Source organism: Phalacrocorax aristotelis, chromosome 8 (assembly GCF_949628215.1).
Source record: "Phalacrocorax aristotelis chromosome 8, bGulAri2.1, whole genome shotgun sequence".
NCBI classification, from domain to species: Eukaryota; Metazoa; Chordata; class Aves; order Suliformes; family Phalacrocoracidae; genus Phalacrocorax; species Phalacrocorax aristotelis.
In genome coordinates, this window is record NC_134283.1 from 44,774,271 (window position 1) to 44,791,396 (window position 17,126).

The window sequence follows — 17,126 nt, forward strand, 5'->3', positions numbered from 1 at the left end:
CTGAGAGCTACGACTTTCAGGGAATCCTTGAATTTTTACAGCTAATGCTTTCAGAGATGCATAAAAATATCATAGCACAATAAAGATCCCAGTGGTCACCATCAGTTCGCCTGTGACCGCCACAGTCACTGCACAAAATTGCTTGGAACAGAAAAGCAGTAATTAGGATTATGGGCCAAACCTCGCCTCTTAATGCTTTTATACTTCAAAGCGTTTAAAAGCAAAAGAACTTTACAGACCTTCTGCTTAATCTGTGTGTTGCCAGGATGTGTTCTGCACTTGGGTGCAGCTCCTGGGGGCAAGGACCTTGTCCTGGTTTCAGCTGGGATAGAGTTCATTTCCTTCCTAGTAGCTGGTACAGTGCTGTGGTCTGGACTTAGGATGAGACTAATGATAACACGCTGATGGTTTAGTTGTTGCTGAGCAGTTGCTGACTGGGGTTGAACCACGACAGACCTATAACGCTGGATAAAAGGCAGAAAACATCAGTGACTGACAACAACGAGGGAGGTGGCTGCTCACCGTTCGCCGGCATCTCGCATTCTGCCGCTGCCCTTTTAGCACCAGCTGTACGGTACCAACACCACAAACACATCTACAGGCCGTAGGGACGTCAGATAAACGTAACATTAAAATAATTTATCGTGGCTGGGACAGTCGTCTTTCACATAGCCCCAAACACACCAAATCCATCAGTGGTTTCTCAGGTGAGCCCCTTAAGGATAAAGTAAAAGCCACAGCTCCCTCGGTGCTTCCTCGGCCGTCTCACGCAGGTAAAGAGCTGTGGGCAGGGCTGATCGGAGCCCCCCTCGCCCCGCAGTGCTGCTCCCGGCGCATCCGCCTTCCCAGCCTTTCTTACTGGGTGTTGGAAAGTGAAATCCAAAGGGGGAAGGAACACAAACAGCAAATGCTACCCATAAAAAGCTCCAATCACACAGCGGGCTATTCCCTTTCACTGTTATTTTCATTACTTGGCATCAGCTGGGATACAGATGGCTGCTCGGAGTTACTGCCTTCAAAAACTAGGTCAATGGTGGCACAGATATAAAGTAAAAATAAAAACCCTGGGGTTTACCCACCAAAACCACCCATGTAACAGCAGCCTAATAGACAAAACAATATCCGTGAGAGATCTCATCAATCCCACGCTCCAGAGATGTGCTTGCCCTACCCAGCAACCAAACTAGTTCGCGGGGCAGAGGACTCAGGGATATTACAGACACATAGTTATTGTTTTTGCCTAGAACCCAATAATTCCTACAAGAGTTAATCCTTCTGCACGGCATTACAGCAAACATAATCAATATTTTTTAGCATTTCCTATTATTTAGTTAATTGTCCAGTAACAGTTTCTAAAAGAAAGGTAACGCAAAGCCACTACCATTGTTCTAAGTCACACAGATGTACCGTGGATCAAAGACAGGTCCCCGTGTCCCTGCACTCCCTGACTCAATACAAGATGTTCTGCAGCCAAAGCAACTTACAGAAGCTTCCTCCGCTCGTGGTCCTTTTAAGACTGGTTTCCCAATTCACAGCAGCGTAAGCAGCTGCGAGGAGCAGGGTTTGCTGCTGCAGCGTGGAGCAGAAACGAGCAGCTGCGTGCTGGGGAAAGCACAGTTGCCAGGAATTACCTTAAATTGCTACCGCTGCCAGACAGTGCTTTTAGTCACGTAAAGCTTCACTGGAGTTTTGACTGAGCAAGGCTACAGGATTTGTCCCTGGTAAAAAAACGTAAGGGCAGATATTTAGGTGAGAATTGTAAAATCATATTTGAAAGCCTCATTAGAAAAGTAAGCCAATGTTTAGTCGGATGAGGTTTCCAGCTGAAACCACACTGAAGGCACATTTAAGTGCTATACCACCAGTGCATGAGCTCTTTGAGGCCACAGGAAAACCTTTAGAGAACACCACATCACACAGCACCGGGACATTTTACTTTCTCAATCCAGGGGCCATACGAGCTTGGATAAGTGGTTTTAATTTCACTGTGCAATATTGTTTCTCAAACCAGCTGAACTTCATTTTGTATGGGTCATAGATTACCAGCGATCCCGGGGCCTCGGAGTGGAATCTGCTCAAACCCTTTAAATGGAAATCCAGCTGAGTCAATGTTGCTGCTGAAAGGGGAGAGATCGCCTTCACCCCTTCTCTTCCCATCTCTTTCTTTCCTATCCCCAACGCTGGCCTCGCTGTGGCTCTCGTGCTTGTTGGACTCTGCTGAGTTGATTCAGTCTGCTAATCTGGCAGAAGCTGTTCAGGGTTTTTATTTAATTTTCTGCTGGTTTATTGAGCTGAAAGAGCTCACAGAGGGATCGGGTGAGGGTCGAGTCGATGCCAGGGGAGAGGAGAGGAACAGCTGCCGGGCAGGACGGCCGCGTTGCAGCAGCACCGAGCCGTCCCGGCAGCTCGTGCTGTGACAGAGATTCATCCCAAGCCATGCTCGCAGCATTAGCGCTGCGCCGAGCTTCCTTCCACAGCACACGGAGTCTGGGTGCAAAGCACAAAAAGCATTAGGGCTTGTCCCTCCAAGCTGGGATCACCTGGGCGAGCGGCAGAGGGTGGGCACGTGGTGGCGCGGTACCCGAGACACGAACGTGTGTGCAGTGCTCAGCCAGCACACACAGGCTTATGGGAAACCCACTTTGAGCCTGGTACTGGTTCCACTCAAATCAATGGCAAAACTCTTTCTTTTTATTGCCTAAATGAAAAAGGCACTCAAAAAAAGTAGGGCACGCTGCCTGAGCAATGTGCCACTCATCCGAAGCTGCCCGCTTTCTTGTTTTCACAGATAACTGTAAAGCTAGAATTTAAATGAGGGTTGTCGCTACATTTAAAAGATTTCTTCAGAGTCACGCTTGTACCTAAGTGCTAAAGTGCAGTGCAGGATGCTAACATGGAAACGGCGATCTATTTGTTTATCTTTCAAGCGAGAAGTGAGAGAAGAGAGGGACGTTACGGTTCCCCTGGGACAAGGGCCCCGCCGAAGAGCAGAAATGCCAGCTGCTGCCTGCTTTTGTCATCAGGTACGTGCTGCTCTCTTTCTGCACTCAGAAAAATAAACAAACAGCAAGGGCTTCTGGTGGCACGTCGATCCAGTTACCCGGCAAAGGCGGTGGCAGGCTCTCCGCTGGCTCTCAACACTCAAGTACAATGGCGTCTTTATTACGAGGAGGCTAAATAAATAATGTAGCCATTAGATGCCATGAAGGAAAGGAGCATTACGCGATTAAGTCCCAGATACAGAGCGGGGTGGCTCTGCCACGCTCTCAGATAAACCAACGCGCAGCGAGGGACGCCGCGGGCTCTGCCAGTAGCTCGGTCCAGCAGCGTGCGTTTTTAAAGGCAAAAATTACACGGGGTCAACGGAGATACAGAATGTGAAGGTCTGGGCATTAAGTAGAGTTCAGCTGAGAATAATGACCGATAACAGGTATTTCTTATGCTTCTGTTTACTGCAGCGGAGCTTAGGGATGTATAAAACCAGCAAGGTCTGAGCTAATGTCTCTTGAATGCAGCTTTTGAAAAAAATCAGTCTGTCCCACAACACCCTTAAGCACACACGTTGTCACAAGTAAAAGCAACGTTATTCTAATAATCAAACACTAAAAAGAGTTTCAGAGGTCTGCAAGCAAACCTGGCTCGTTAATCACATAACTTCATGTTTGGTAAGCATTCGCTTGGCCAGCAGTCTGGAAATGCCAGTTAATCATTTAAATTCTGCAGTCTCCCTGAGCTGCAGAAGGCATTGGGATGACAGAATAATACACAAAGCCATTTTACATTTAAGATTAATATTTTAGGAAGCACACGTTTTCTTTTCTATGAACCTTTTCTGCTAATAAGGACCTCATTCTGCAAGCTGCGCGCAGTGGAAATTTCACAAGTGCTTTTGTGAGAGTTTTCACTACGGGAAAAACCTCAGGAACAAGTTTCAAGAGGTTTTTCATGTGCTAAAGTTGTAAGAAGTTATTAACAGAAAACAGGAAGCACAGAAGGCGTCTGTTCTGGAAATTCCTATAAGAGGCTATACAAGATGCAACAACTGATCTTTGCTTTTTAGTCTGATTTTATATATTAAAAGAAGCTTTTTTCCTCGGTACACAACATGAAATTCTATTAGTCTCACCTGAGACTGACAACTCACTAACAAAACCCACTAATCTGGAAAGGGTTTCTTTTTTATTTAATGTGAGCAAATCCTTCTTGTTGCACCAGTCTGTTTTATAAAACTTAAGCAAAACTACTTGCAATATATAGAGATATATATAAAGGTGCTTTGAACTCAAAGCTTCTCAGACACAGAGCTGATGGAAGCCATTCAAGGGACAGATTTGGGGCTACACAGCGATGCAGCCACATTCATGCAGTAAGTTAATGGCAGGAGTGGAAAGAGAACAAGCATACTGTGCATTTCCCGGCGCTACTGACCAGACCAGATTTCCTGTGTTAAATCATCGCGCAACAGGCAAGCTTTGTGAGTGCCTTTTCAGAGGTTAGCTCAGGTTACGGTCTCAGATCCTTAAGTCCAAGAGACCCAAGAGTACGCATGCAAGCTGATATTCCCGTAGTAGGTATGAAGAGGTTCTACTGACCCTGCTGAAGCGCCACCCAAGACGCCTTTGAAATGCCACAGAAGCAATTCTAAAAACTGTGCCACTTACCATGGGCCTTAGCAGGGGTTTAAGCGTTGTCTCTACGTTAGTGCATGACATCTGCCATGGGGCAAAGGAGAGCAGCTGGCGTGAAGGGAAGGGCAGGGAGGGACGGACACGTCCCGGAGTCACTCTCACCCGTGTAATTCTAAGCTCAGTTTTGGTTCTACGTCTGCCTGGTACGTGGGGCTCCTCAGCCCTTGCTGGAAGATGCCACATGGCAGAAATGGTAGCTGAGCTTCCTGAGGAACAGATGCTGCTTAAGGGGAAAGTCATGTTCTCCAGTTAAACGACTTATTTCAGTCAAGGTTTTGCAGGGAATTCTCTTTGAGGCTGGAAACTCAAAATTTCACACCGGTAGGAGCGTCAGAGACATGAACCCTACCAGCCGACACCTGCCAGGAACAGCTCTCTGCCATTGTCCCCCCACAGATATTTTCAGTTTGACAACCAAAGCAGTTAAGAATTGCTTCGGTTCATATCAAAATCACTTTTTTTCAGCTTGTCTACAAAAAGCTTTGAAGTACAAGCTTTTGTTTTGTGCCAAATAAAACGTTCCAATTCCACCCAAAATTAAACATTTTGTTTCAAGGTATTCAAAACCACCTAAGAACCACCAAACTGCAGATACGGTCAGAAGCGTAAGTGAACAGCGTAACCTGGCAAGGGCTGCAAAACGCACCTGGAAGCGGGACGCTTTCTTGGGCGGTTACGTCCCACCGAGGTCTCCTCGCAGCACCAGAGGTAGCTAAAGCAGCGGACACCGCGAGGACAGCACTCTTACAATTAAATTGCCTTGGAGCTTCTGCCACAAACAGCCTTCAGCAGCAGGGACAGGTGAAGGACTAAAAGGGCAGCAGGGGCAGGTGCAAACCACACACTTGCCATAAGCAGAAAAGCCACGTTATGCCCGGATTAGGCAAAAGTACGAATCATATAAGCCCATCTGATCTTAAGCTGGAAGGACCCTTGGATGTTTAAATCCCTCAGCAATGTAGAATACGTGCGTACGGCCATCGAGGGGAATCAGCAGAGGTGAGCTGCTTTTGGCCTCGATGAAACAAGCATTCCTGACACGAGCCAAGCTGTTGCTGCTCGAGATTCACACTCAGCATTCAAGGGAGCAGAGAATTCCAGCTCCCCGAGATGCCAGGGCATCACGCCGCTGCTGCTCGGGGCATGCCAAAGCTGGGTGGGCACCGCGTTCTGGGACTTGTATAAATCTCCTAAATCAGACCTCGTGGTACTGGGAATATCGTTTCCTTGAAAGGTTTGACTGGGCGAAGAGCTGAACAGGGCGGTTTGGAGAACTGAGACACTGGTCGTTTCTCAGGACAATTTTGATAGTGTCGGCAATCCACAGGCAGCATCCCACTGCCAACGCTTGGATTTCTGCAATACATGGTACAAAGGCAAGCCATGCTCGAGCCTTCTATAAAAGGTCCTGTAAAAATGGCTTGTGATATTTTAGACACCAGAAAATTCATCTTTAGCAATAAATAGGCAACATGATGTCACCATTTCAAAGACACACCAGTAAAATCCCAGAGATTAGCTTTACAGTGATGAGTCACAGAAGTATGACAAACCCTTGGGTCAAACCTTTGTATTTTACAGGCTCTAAGATTATCACAAAACTCAGCTCAAAGACTATGTTTACCATATAAGCCATTTGTTTTACAACTCATGGAAAGTGTGTTGACAATTTAAAAATAAATATTTATTTTTAATTTTAGATTAGTAACTTTTTTTCAGGAAAAAAACAAAATAACTTGCTGATTTATATGTATTATCATAAAAATAATTAACAAGAAACATTTGCTTCAAACAAGGATTGAAATTTTATTAGACACAGGCTCAGTGGACAGCCCAATGCATAATTATTCCTGGACAGATAAGTAGCAAAAAGATCTTATTTTCAAATTCTGATCATACTTCTTCCCTGTTCCTGAAGCGAGGAGCCTGTACAGCAATGGGGACAGGTGCAAAAAGACCATGACCCAAGAAATAATCTGAAGAGCTCCATGCATGGAATGCTGCACCAAGAATAACCTCCCAAAGAGGAGAGATGTCATTTCAGATCTGGCATGAAAAACAGGCAGGTTTGTATATTCTAGAAAGGTCCTACGTGTCTCAGCATCGCTTCACGTTTCCTGCTACAGGTACTTATTATGACAAACGTTTATCCATTTGACTGGAATATTCCAGCTGGAGATATTCTCATGGCGTTTGGGCGTTGGGGTTTTTAAATTGTCAGATGAAAACTGTGTAAGAACAAGTCTCTGGATAATACATTGTCTTCTCAAGATCACAGAAAAATTCTGACAATCCTTCATGAAGCAGTAGCTCTTGCTCTTCAAAGTTCAGACTAAAATTCTGGCAAAGAACAGCTATTGCACCAAGTACTTGGCTTTAATTTATCCATGAAATCGAGGTAATCTCAATTCAGGACTGAATTTAAATCCCTGAACAAGCACTCTGCATAAATTCAGAGGAGGCTTGATGTAGGAAAGTCTCCACGCGGCCGACCCACAGCTCACAAGGCCGTTCTTGGCATTTCTTTTGGAAGTACCACATCATTTCCAGCCGGGGAAGCCAGAGCACCTCTCGGCTGTGCTCTCGTTTCTGTGCCGCTTGGGTCACCGTCAGGCCGAGCAAAGGAATCGCCAAATTCAGAGGAGAGTTACAACCGGGTGGAATATGGGAGAGCAAGGGTGTGTTGAGGCTGGGCTGGCAGGCCAGAAGGAAAATGATGGATAAGGTTGTCCTAGCAAAGAGGCCTGAAATAGGAACCAGTAAAGGAAATGGGGGCGCAACAAAAAACACAGAAATGCTGATTTGGAGGAGAATGAAGACAAAGACAAAGATCAGATGGGAAGCTAGGGGAGCCGGGACTTGTTGTGACAAAGAGATTGGGGCTTGGAAGTAAGAGAATGACGAGGAATTGCTGCAGCACAGGCAGGCAGACATGGTAAGAGCCAGCGGGAGAACGGGGGCTGTTCAGGCAGAAGGAAAAACTGACAAAATCTGAAAGCCCAAGATACAAAATAAATTAAATTATTAAAAATAAGGGAAGTACTAAGTACTCTTGACTCAGTGAGGACAAAGAACGCTCTTGCTAAGTAGGCTGGAGTCTTTGTTCAAAAGGCCAAAAACGAGCTGGTCATTCTGGTCATTGCTAAAAACTACCAGCACAGTGTAAGAACTCACCCTGGAACAGGGGAAGTACAGCTGAGCAAGCTGAATAAATTACAGGTCCTCAGATTGCCCGAGTCTGATAGACTCGACTCCAGGATACTTAAAGGCTTGGTTAAAGCAGCTTCAGGACTGTTTCTGCTCATCTCCGAGGGCTGATGGAAGCTGGTCACATCACAGAAGACAGGAAAAAAGGCAAATAAAATGGCTGTCAGAAGAGGGTGAGCTGGAAAGAAGAGAGGAAGGAGAGAGAAAGTGTCTGCTTGGCTTAACTTTGACCTGACCTTGTCATTGTTGACAAGTCCACGTTTTGAAATAGCCCGTTACCTTACAGGTGCTGATGAGCAGTTCATTATTTGCAGTCATTCACTTTGCACGTTTTCTGCACTTCATTTGCTGTATGAAGATCTCCCAAGCTCAAATCCTGTATCTATTCCTAAGCAGTAGTTTGGAAGTTTTCAGTCCTGGACCACCTTTGGTCTTTCCACGTTATTCCGTGAGTGCTTTCAGGGTCTGATGCGAGAAGCCTTTGGGACTAGCAAAAGGCTCGTGGTAGATCCCCAGGCTAAGCGACCTGCGTGCTGGCACGAGGCACAAGCAGCACGGGTTTTGCCCTGTACCCAACACCTCCCTGAGCTCGCCGCTGTTCGACAGGAAGGCAGGCCATGCTGGCATCTATAGAACGACGCATATCTACGAGAGCAAGTGCAGGCACTCTTAATTTGCAGATGAAAAGAATCACAAATCTAACTCTGAGACATCGGTCTACAGCCACACATGCACACAGAGCAAAAAGTGTAAATTGTCTGTCACTTGTGAGGATGCACACGGCTGTATTTGGACATCATTTTGAAACGACTGGTTCCCACGCCGGCCTGATGAGCCCCGTACAGCCACAGGAACAGGAAAGCCCCTGGATCGGCAGGAGCACCGCCCTCAGCCTTAGTGTACCTGATCTCACTGCCAGGTCGTGCTGTCGGATGTTCGTTCTCACACCTTAGCACCCAGCATTATTCAATGCCAAAAACCAAAAACTCTTTGAGCCGTAAAATCGTCCTCTTCCTGATAGTGAAGGATCTTCCAGGTCACCAGAAAATGCACTTGTCAGATTACTGATGGAATATTTAAATAAATTTATTCACTTCTAAAGATATATACGTAATGTGTCATGACAACGTTAAGTTCTGTTGCTGTCCTTTAAGAAGTTTTTTCAAGGCTGACTGAAGTAAATGGCACCTTTTTATTGATTTCACTGTTTCGAATCAGACCTAAATCAGACCCAAAGAAACAGGCAAGAAATATCCAAAGCAATTAACCTTTTGCATACACTTGAGAAAGACACATCCGTTGTTTAAAGCCAGTTTACATTCACCCTCTCTTGTTTGAGTGTACAAATGGTACCCTGAAAGAAAAGGGCAAAGAGCTCTGCTGGAACGCAGCAGGGCGGCAGCCTGGGAGCGCTGCTGCTGGAATCGGCCCTCGGCGCCGGCACCAGTAGCGCCACGCGCTCGGCCAACGCTTCCAGCGCAAGCAGTGGCAATGCCGATCTCCAGAATACTCTGCGTGGTACCTGCTGAAACAGTGAGCTGGTACCCCGGTACCAAAAAGATGAAAAGCTGGGTAATGGAAATTAAAGGGGATTTTTCAAAGAATAAAGTTTATGAGATATATTCAAATTTGACATCAATGGTATTTCCAACACAGTTTTTTCCTTTGCAAATAACTTCTAAAGAAATTAAAACTTCATTTCAATAACTAAGATTAGGAAAACATTATAGCAAAGAACTATGATCAGTTCTTTTTCTCCTCTCCCCTTTGCTTTCTGTTCACTCCGTATTAAAATTCTATATAAAACTATGTTAAAGTAACACTCACAGAACTCCTATTCCGCTCTGTGTCTGCCCTGCCCTTCAATTATTTTACAAATCCATTTTCCCTGTTTCATGCCAGCAAATCTCCTGCCAGGTCACCACAGCGGGCTCAGCCAGTGCCAGCTCTCAGCTCCAGCTGAGGCCAACTGGAACCAGCCACGATGGTGACAATCTGCTTTATCATCTGAAGCCACAGGTCAAAGGCAGCATCTTCATTTATGCTTTGGGATGGGCAGAGAGTCAGCCCAGCCACGACTGGAAGCTCTCAGAGATTCCAGTACGCCGGGGAGAGAATCTTCAGACATTTAAGTTACTAAAAAAAAAATAATATCAAAGCATGTGCATTTTTCAGAGACATTAATTGGCCAGACTTGGGAAGATTTTCAGAGAGAACAACAAGAAGCACATCCCCGATGCAAATTCATGCAAATCAAAATTTAGTTCCCTTCTCCAGAGCGTGGGAAACAAAGTTGTTCAGTGACAGGTCAGAAGTATCGCAAATAGGCAAGACATCATTTCCTCCCCCCCAGCTTGTTCTTAGAAATACAGCATTCATTTTGTCCACATTTTCCCAAAATTCTGGGCAAAGCAAACAACCAGAATGCAAATTCTGAGTTGAAAACCACTGGCAATGTCAGAATGAGGAAGCGAGTGTGTTACAATCGAACGCACCGAACAGCCGGTAGCGTGTAAAGCCAGTCACCCACCCTGCAGCTTCAAGCCGGGACTGAAGACCGAGAGGCTGTGCCTGGGCCGGGGGCAGGTCCCGCTGCAGGGCCCCTCTCAGCCCACACGCTAAAGCTGCTTTCGCCGGACGCTTGGATGCGGTTTCCAGTTTCCACATCTCGCCCTGCCCCGTGTCCGCAGCCGGCAGGACCCCGGCAGGCTCGAATAGCCCTGCTCATGTGAGCAGGGCCCTTTGCGTGTTTGGACTTGCACCTTAGCGCTACGTAAAGCCAAACAAGAGATGCTATCAGAGCGTACAAAAACCCTCTCGGGCAAATTCATAAATACACACATTTGCATATTCTCTCACCATTTGTAAACGCCTGGAAAATCTTATGTGATTCCCACCCCTACACACTTGAAAGTACTTTTCTCTCTCTCACCTCCCCTATGTATTTAACCTGGATTTCCATTTTCTAAAGGCACACTCAAAATGTTTTCCAAGTTTTAACTTCAATATTGTCTCATGGATTGTCACACTTAAGTGCACACCACAGGGAGATGGTTCTACTTTTTCAATACATCACTCCGTGAATGTTTTGCAAACACTGAACACCCTAGGGTTCAGTGTGGAATTCTTTAGAACACACTTCATTGAAAAACATTCAGTTTCTACCTGACACTGCTTCATTCTTGATATTAAATGCTGCTAAGGAGACTTTCTTTCCGAGAGAAGAATCCTATTAACAGGTCTCTGCACAACAGGAAAAGAGAGGTCCAGGCAATTACTGCCCCCGTGATTTTTGCAGGAAATAATTATGTAGCTCAGGTCTTTAAATTCATAGAAAGATTAAAAAACCTCCTGCTGAAGACAGTGTAAATAAGCCACACCGTTACAGATCAAAAGTGGTTTAGTACTATAATTCCACATATTCTGAGCTATGAAAGAATGCCTTTTACCACTGAAATAGTATCAGGTTAGATAAAATCATTTTTAAAAACTCTTCTACTCTTAGCAGACAGCAGCACAGTATCTGGCAGCGTGCCTTCAACACCACGCACGGGATTAAAGTAACATGCCAAAGAAACACAGCCAAAGCCCCCCCTTCTCTTTCATCCGTGGCTGTTTAAAACAGGAGACAGGGCTGCACTGCATCGGCCACACGAGTTTCTCATGGTAATTCAAGTAACAGGCTTGTGAAAACGCCACTTTTGTAAGGTTTCCAAACATCTTAAGGGCTCGTTGAACTTCCAGTGGCTTTGCTGCAGCCCCCCTCCAACATTCCTAAACCCACCTACCCCCCTAAGCCCCACTCACCTCCTTAAAGGCGAATCATTTCCAGATGGCTGCACATGGTTACAGCAATTAGAGCCAATCAGTCTCATTTATACACCGTGGATCATCTCCGCCAGCCTTCAGGCCAGGTCCGTGGGGACAAAGCCACCCCCCGAGCATCTCCCCCAGCCTTACCTGGACCCCCTGGGCCAGCGGCTGCAGGCAGCGCTGCCCGCACCGGCAGAGCCAGGACATCCCCCCCCGAGCTCGGACATGGACAAAACTCTCCCAGTCTTCACTGCTACTTGTCCCGGAGCTACTCGCAGCTGACGAAGGTAGCGCACAGGGCCCTGCCCAGGGGCAGGCACAGAGGTGGCGTCAGGATAATGGCCCCGAAGCTCCTGCGTCAGGGGAGAAGCATTTCCCTGAGCCACATCTGCTTGTGCAAAGGGAGGGAATACCCTGCAAACGCCGGGCCATACGGAGCATGACCCACCACCCCACAAACCGCAGTAGGGGTCGGGATGTCGCTGCCAGCCAAGGACTTCGAGGCACAGGAACCCTCACAGAATACAATCACAGAATCATTCAGGGTGGAAAAGACCCTTAATACCATCAAGTCCAACCCCAAACCTAATGTGTAGCCGCGTACCAGGAGGATGTCCATGTATGAGGCATGAGAAGGGAGAGACTGGAAAAAAAGTATCATTCTGGTATTTATTCTCCTGCAATTTTAAGAAGCTAAATTATAATTTAGCATTTTTTTTCTCACTAAGGGTCACATAAGGACTTGCATTTTAACCATATCTAATAGTACGGTAAAATACACAAGACCCCAACAAAAGATAAAACACAGCTTCTTCACTCCTACCTTAGGGCCACAACCGGACCCTACGGCAGAGATGCTGCAGGAAGAGCCAGAACTGTTATTTTACTTAGGAACAATAAAAACATTTCCAGAAAAAGAAGAAATCACATCTGGTATACAGTGACTTACCTGCCCTGTACACTGTCTCAGGCAAGGTTTGAGGTAACAGCAGCAGGCTCTCCATTTTTCACAATTTTTATTCTTCAGGGCTTTCTTTGTTCTGCAGCTTGTAAACAGGAGCTTGCCAGGCAGGAAAATACACCAGGAAAGCAGAAAGTGATAATAACAAGCTCAACAAACTCAGCTTTCCACACCAGCACAGCAAGGCAAGAGGAAAAATATCCAACATAAGACCCCAGTTTCCTAGTTTTTAAAACAACTTGTTCCAAATATTTTCTTTCTCCCTTCTGAAAAAAGCAAAGGGAGAGAACTCCTGCAGTCCTGCCTGCGCCTTTATGAAGAGGAGGGGAGAAAAAAACCTAAGTTCTACCTACTCATTTACATTTTCTCACTGAATCTTTCTAGACAGCTACAGTGCCTAAAACACACCTGACTATAGTATTGCATAACTTCACACTATAGCTGAATTAAGCTGACTATAAGATCTTCTCAAAAGCGACAGATCACCACCCCCAACCCTCTTCCTCACCAAAGAGCACACCTGGGGCTGCCCCACACCTTTATACTGAGCGTGCGGCTGGGGAATGAGTCACTTGGCTCAGAGACCAGGTGAAAACTGCTCCAGCAACGCAAGGGAAAACACCAAAAGGCGAGGAGGAAAAGGCAGAACCCACCCCTGGCAGCAGCAGCTCTCAAACTGGATGAGACCTAGTCTCAAACTTGACCTGAAAGCCACGTTTTATGGATACATGTACGGTACCTCCCTGGAACAGAAACAGCACGCGCAAAGAAATAGCAGCTCGTTCATTAACTTCAGAAGTTCTATTTCAATAAAAATTTAACTCTATTAAAAGACTACCTCAGCCAGGTTCCACCCGGGGGTCGTATTTGTAAGTGTGCAGAAAACTTTTCCCATAATGGCTTTTTCAAAGACCTGCGTGAAATGATGCCGCGGGTTTCGCGCGTTGCAGGCCGCGCGTACCAAGCCCGTCTGCCCTGCTCCTGCTTCGCGCAGCCCCAAGGTCGCGGAAGCGGCGGCGTCCCTCTGCTGCAGGGCCCCGCCAGGAGCCTTGCTCTGCTACCTACGGTAGCTGTTTTCTGCAGCTGTCGTTTCTTTTTCGGAGAACAAGCGGTCTTTATGTTTTTGAAGAATATCTGATTACAGGGAGAGACTTACTAATTTTCCATGTGATATTTGCTGAGCGGGTAAACTTGTGAGTGCCATACTTCAGCACCGAATGCCTACGTTCTTACCCAATCGTCGCACGGATGATGAAAAGTAATGTGTGAGGTGTGAACTAAATTCTCCACACAAACGAGCTCTAAGAAAGCACTCCAGGAGCAAGAACCCTCACGTTAGTAAAACCGAAGAGGTCTGACAAAGACACTGCAGCAATACCCAGGCGGCCGGCAGCAATCCTGCTTACAAAGGGAAAACCAACCAGGCTCATTTTCAGTGGCTGAGCGAGGCTGTCCGGCTGCTCTTTGCTAATCGCTTGTTTTCACAACAGGATGAAGTAAAACTTTTCTCACGCTGCTGCCTATTAAGCCACTAAACTCATGTACTAAACGAACCAACTAACTGATTACCTTGTCAAGAACATTTATTAATTCTAGTTGTACAAAGTGTCCGCAAGGTCACTTCGCCTCAGCGTTATTACACGGTCAGTTTACAGCAACGCCACGTAAGATAACAGGAAGGTAATGTGCCCAAAGGAAGGGCAGCAGGAGCTCTGAAACGTACCACGGCCCCAGCCTGGCACTGCCTTCATCTGCATCCTCTAAGAAGCCTTTATGTTTATCTTTATCGCTGTGTCTTTGTACAGCAAACCCCAAAGTCAGACCAAGCCAGTTCATCTATCAGCTAATATTTTTTAACACTTGAAGGAATTGCTTATTTTATTGACAAATAAATAGTACAATAAACCAGAGATGAGTTTCAGTTTTGGTCAGAATATCCTCATCCCATATAGAACGCACAAGATATTAAAATGTATAGTAAAATGATACTTCCATAAACCTAGAATTTATTCTCATAAATCTAGAAACTCTGTCTAGAAATTGACTATCGGATCATCTACAGCTTGATCTTTTAGCACAAAGAATAGACGCCTATTGTGAGCAATGGAAGTGTAGCTACGATATCCGTTAACTTTAGGCACCATTATAATGTAATGCCTCGGTGAAGCAGCCAGGGGAAGAGGCAGTGGTTTTTTTTCTTTTTGGCTGACTCACTACTGTGCCCTTGGCAGGAGAATAAAACACAATAATATTATGCCGCTGGATAAAGCCACAGCATAAGCCTGGTCCCCTTAGATCTACTAGGATCTAGGAGAAGGCAGTGTTTTTTAGCTAAGGCAGAAAGAGGCCACAGATGGCAATTATGAAAACAAAGAGGTGGGTGACCCGTCCCGCCCCAGCCCCCTGAGGCAGCCACCCGCTGCCTTCGCAGCAGCCAGCACCGCGACACGGAGCCCGGCTGTCTTCAGGCATGGCGAAAGGGGGAGACACCCCTGGAGGGGCTTTTGCTGTGCTCATCTCCTTCCCCTTCTCACCTTCCTCACTGGAGTGAACTGCCAGGGAATGATCTTTCCTCACCCTGATGCTTTGGGGACCGCAGCAGGCAGGTAAACATAGAAAGAGGCCCTCTTGGGCACACCTGCCTCATGCAGGTTTTTCCCTCGCCTGAGGACGAGACAACAATACCTTGTAAGTTTTGCATTATTTGAGGTTCTAAAACTTGATTACTGTGGAAGAAACACAGTGTTTCACCATGTCTCTAATGCACATCGTCACTACTGCTGGCTTCTTACCTACCTACTGCAGCAACACCCTGCAGACAGCAAGCAATACTTGAGATGCAGTCACGATGGTGGCTGTATGCCTGCCTGGGTCTATCCCCTTCAGGTCCTTACAAAAGCAGCATTATCCTAGTGCTTGAATGGTTCATAATGCTTAATATTTTCATCCCCAGAGCACCCCTATAAGCTAAGGGACGCACCCTACCGACTCGCTCTCGTGGGGCCAGCTTCCATTGTTCACCCGTTACACTTCCAAACAAATCTGCCTGCTGTCCCTGACGCAAACAACAGCAATGCGCGCATAATCTTCTTTAAACCCCTGAGACTCTGCTCTTTTATGATGCCACCAAAAACAAGATAACTGTTCGTATGCTAAGTCCCTTCTCTTGTCCTATATTTAGGTGACAAGCTCTCTGGGCAGTTTAGTCCCTATTTATGCAGCACACAGGAAACGGGCTCACGGTCCATTAGGGCTAAATAATGATATAATATAAATTAAACTATTATATAAATAATGATAATAAAGTGATGGTAAATTAAAACATAAATGATACATGCAAAGCTGCACAGGTAGTAGTAGAAGTAGTCTGCATGAATAAAGGAATTAATAAACTATCCATCAGTGCCACAACTCATGTCTATGTCCAGGACATTTCAGTTCGTTTCCAAGCCCTTCGAGAAGGTTGACCTTTCAGCTAGGAAAAGAAGTCTTCCATGGGACAATTACAAATCTGATAAATGGGAAAAATCTCACCCACTGAGGCTGTGAAGAACAGCTCAAATGGCAGGTATGGCCACAAAGACAGTGGAGACTGCCGTAACCATCCGGTACAAGAAGGCAGGGAGGAAGAGAGAGGCAAACGGAGCCCAACCTTCTGGCTGCCATCAGCCTTGATGTTATCATCAGGGAGATGAAAATGGGCTGACTCGAGCATAAGCTGCTATGATCAGTGATAAAAAACTCTCTCTTTTATACTGTAGTCATAAAATCAGTGGTACATAGTTTTTTAGCTCTGATTCTGTCTTGTCAAGTAATGACATATTATGGATCATTGGTTCTTTAAAATAATTTGTGTGATCTTTTTGGTTTATGGCAGGAAGAAGCTACTAGAAGTAACAGGAAACATTTCTTCTTTTTAAATTGTTAGCAATTGCTAGAGCTCACATCTGTACAGCAGACATGTAACTCAGCTGTTAACTCTGCACGGGCAGTTAGCTAAGTTTCTGCAACATTATTAACAGGCCCTGCAGAGAGCACCTGATACTTCTTGTATTTCAAAGTCCACTGAATCAGCTCAGTGAGCCAAAATGAAAACACTTTGTTTATCGGGGCATAACAGCTACACCTGTGACTAATGCTTCTGCTCCCTTGTGGAAAGAAACAAATGTCATTATCCAGCTACGGGGCAAAGCCGCACATTCTCCTGCTCTGCTTTATAGGAATTTAAAAATTATTACATGCTTGTGGTAGTACAGACTAGGTACTCACACGGTGTTTCCCAGGGAAAAAAGGAAAATTCAGTTTCTGCTGCAACAATCTAATGATTAATAATAGAGAGAATAAATATTTATGATATACAAAACATGAGACGATCAAACAATCAAATAATGGTCTGGATTTTAAAAAGATATGATGAAACTAATCTCCTTGGACATTGTGTTTTACTAAAGAAGTTT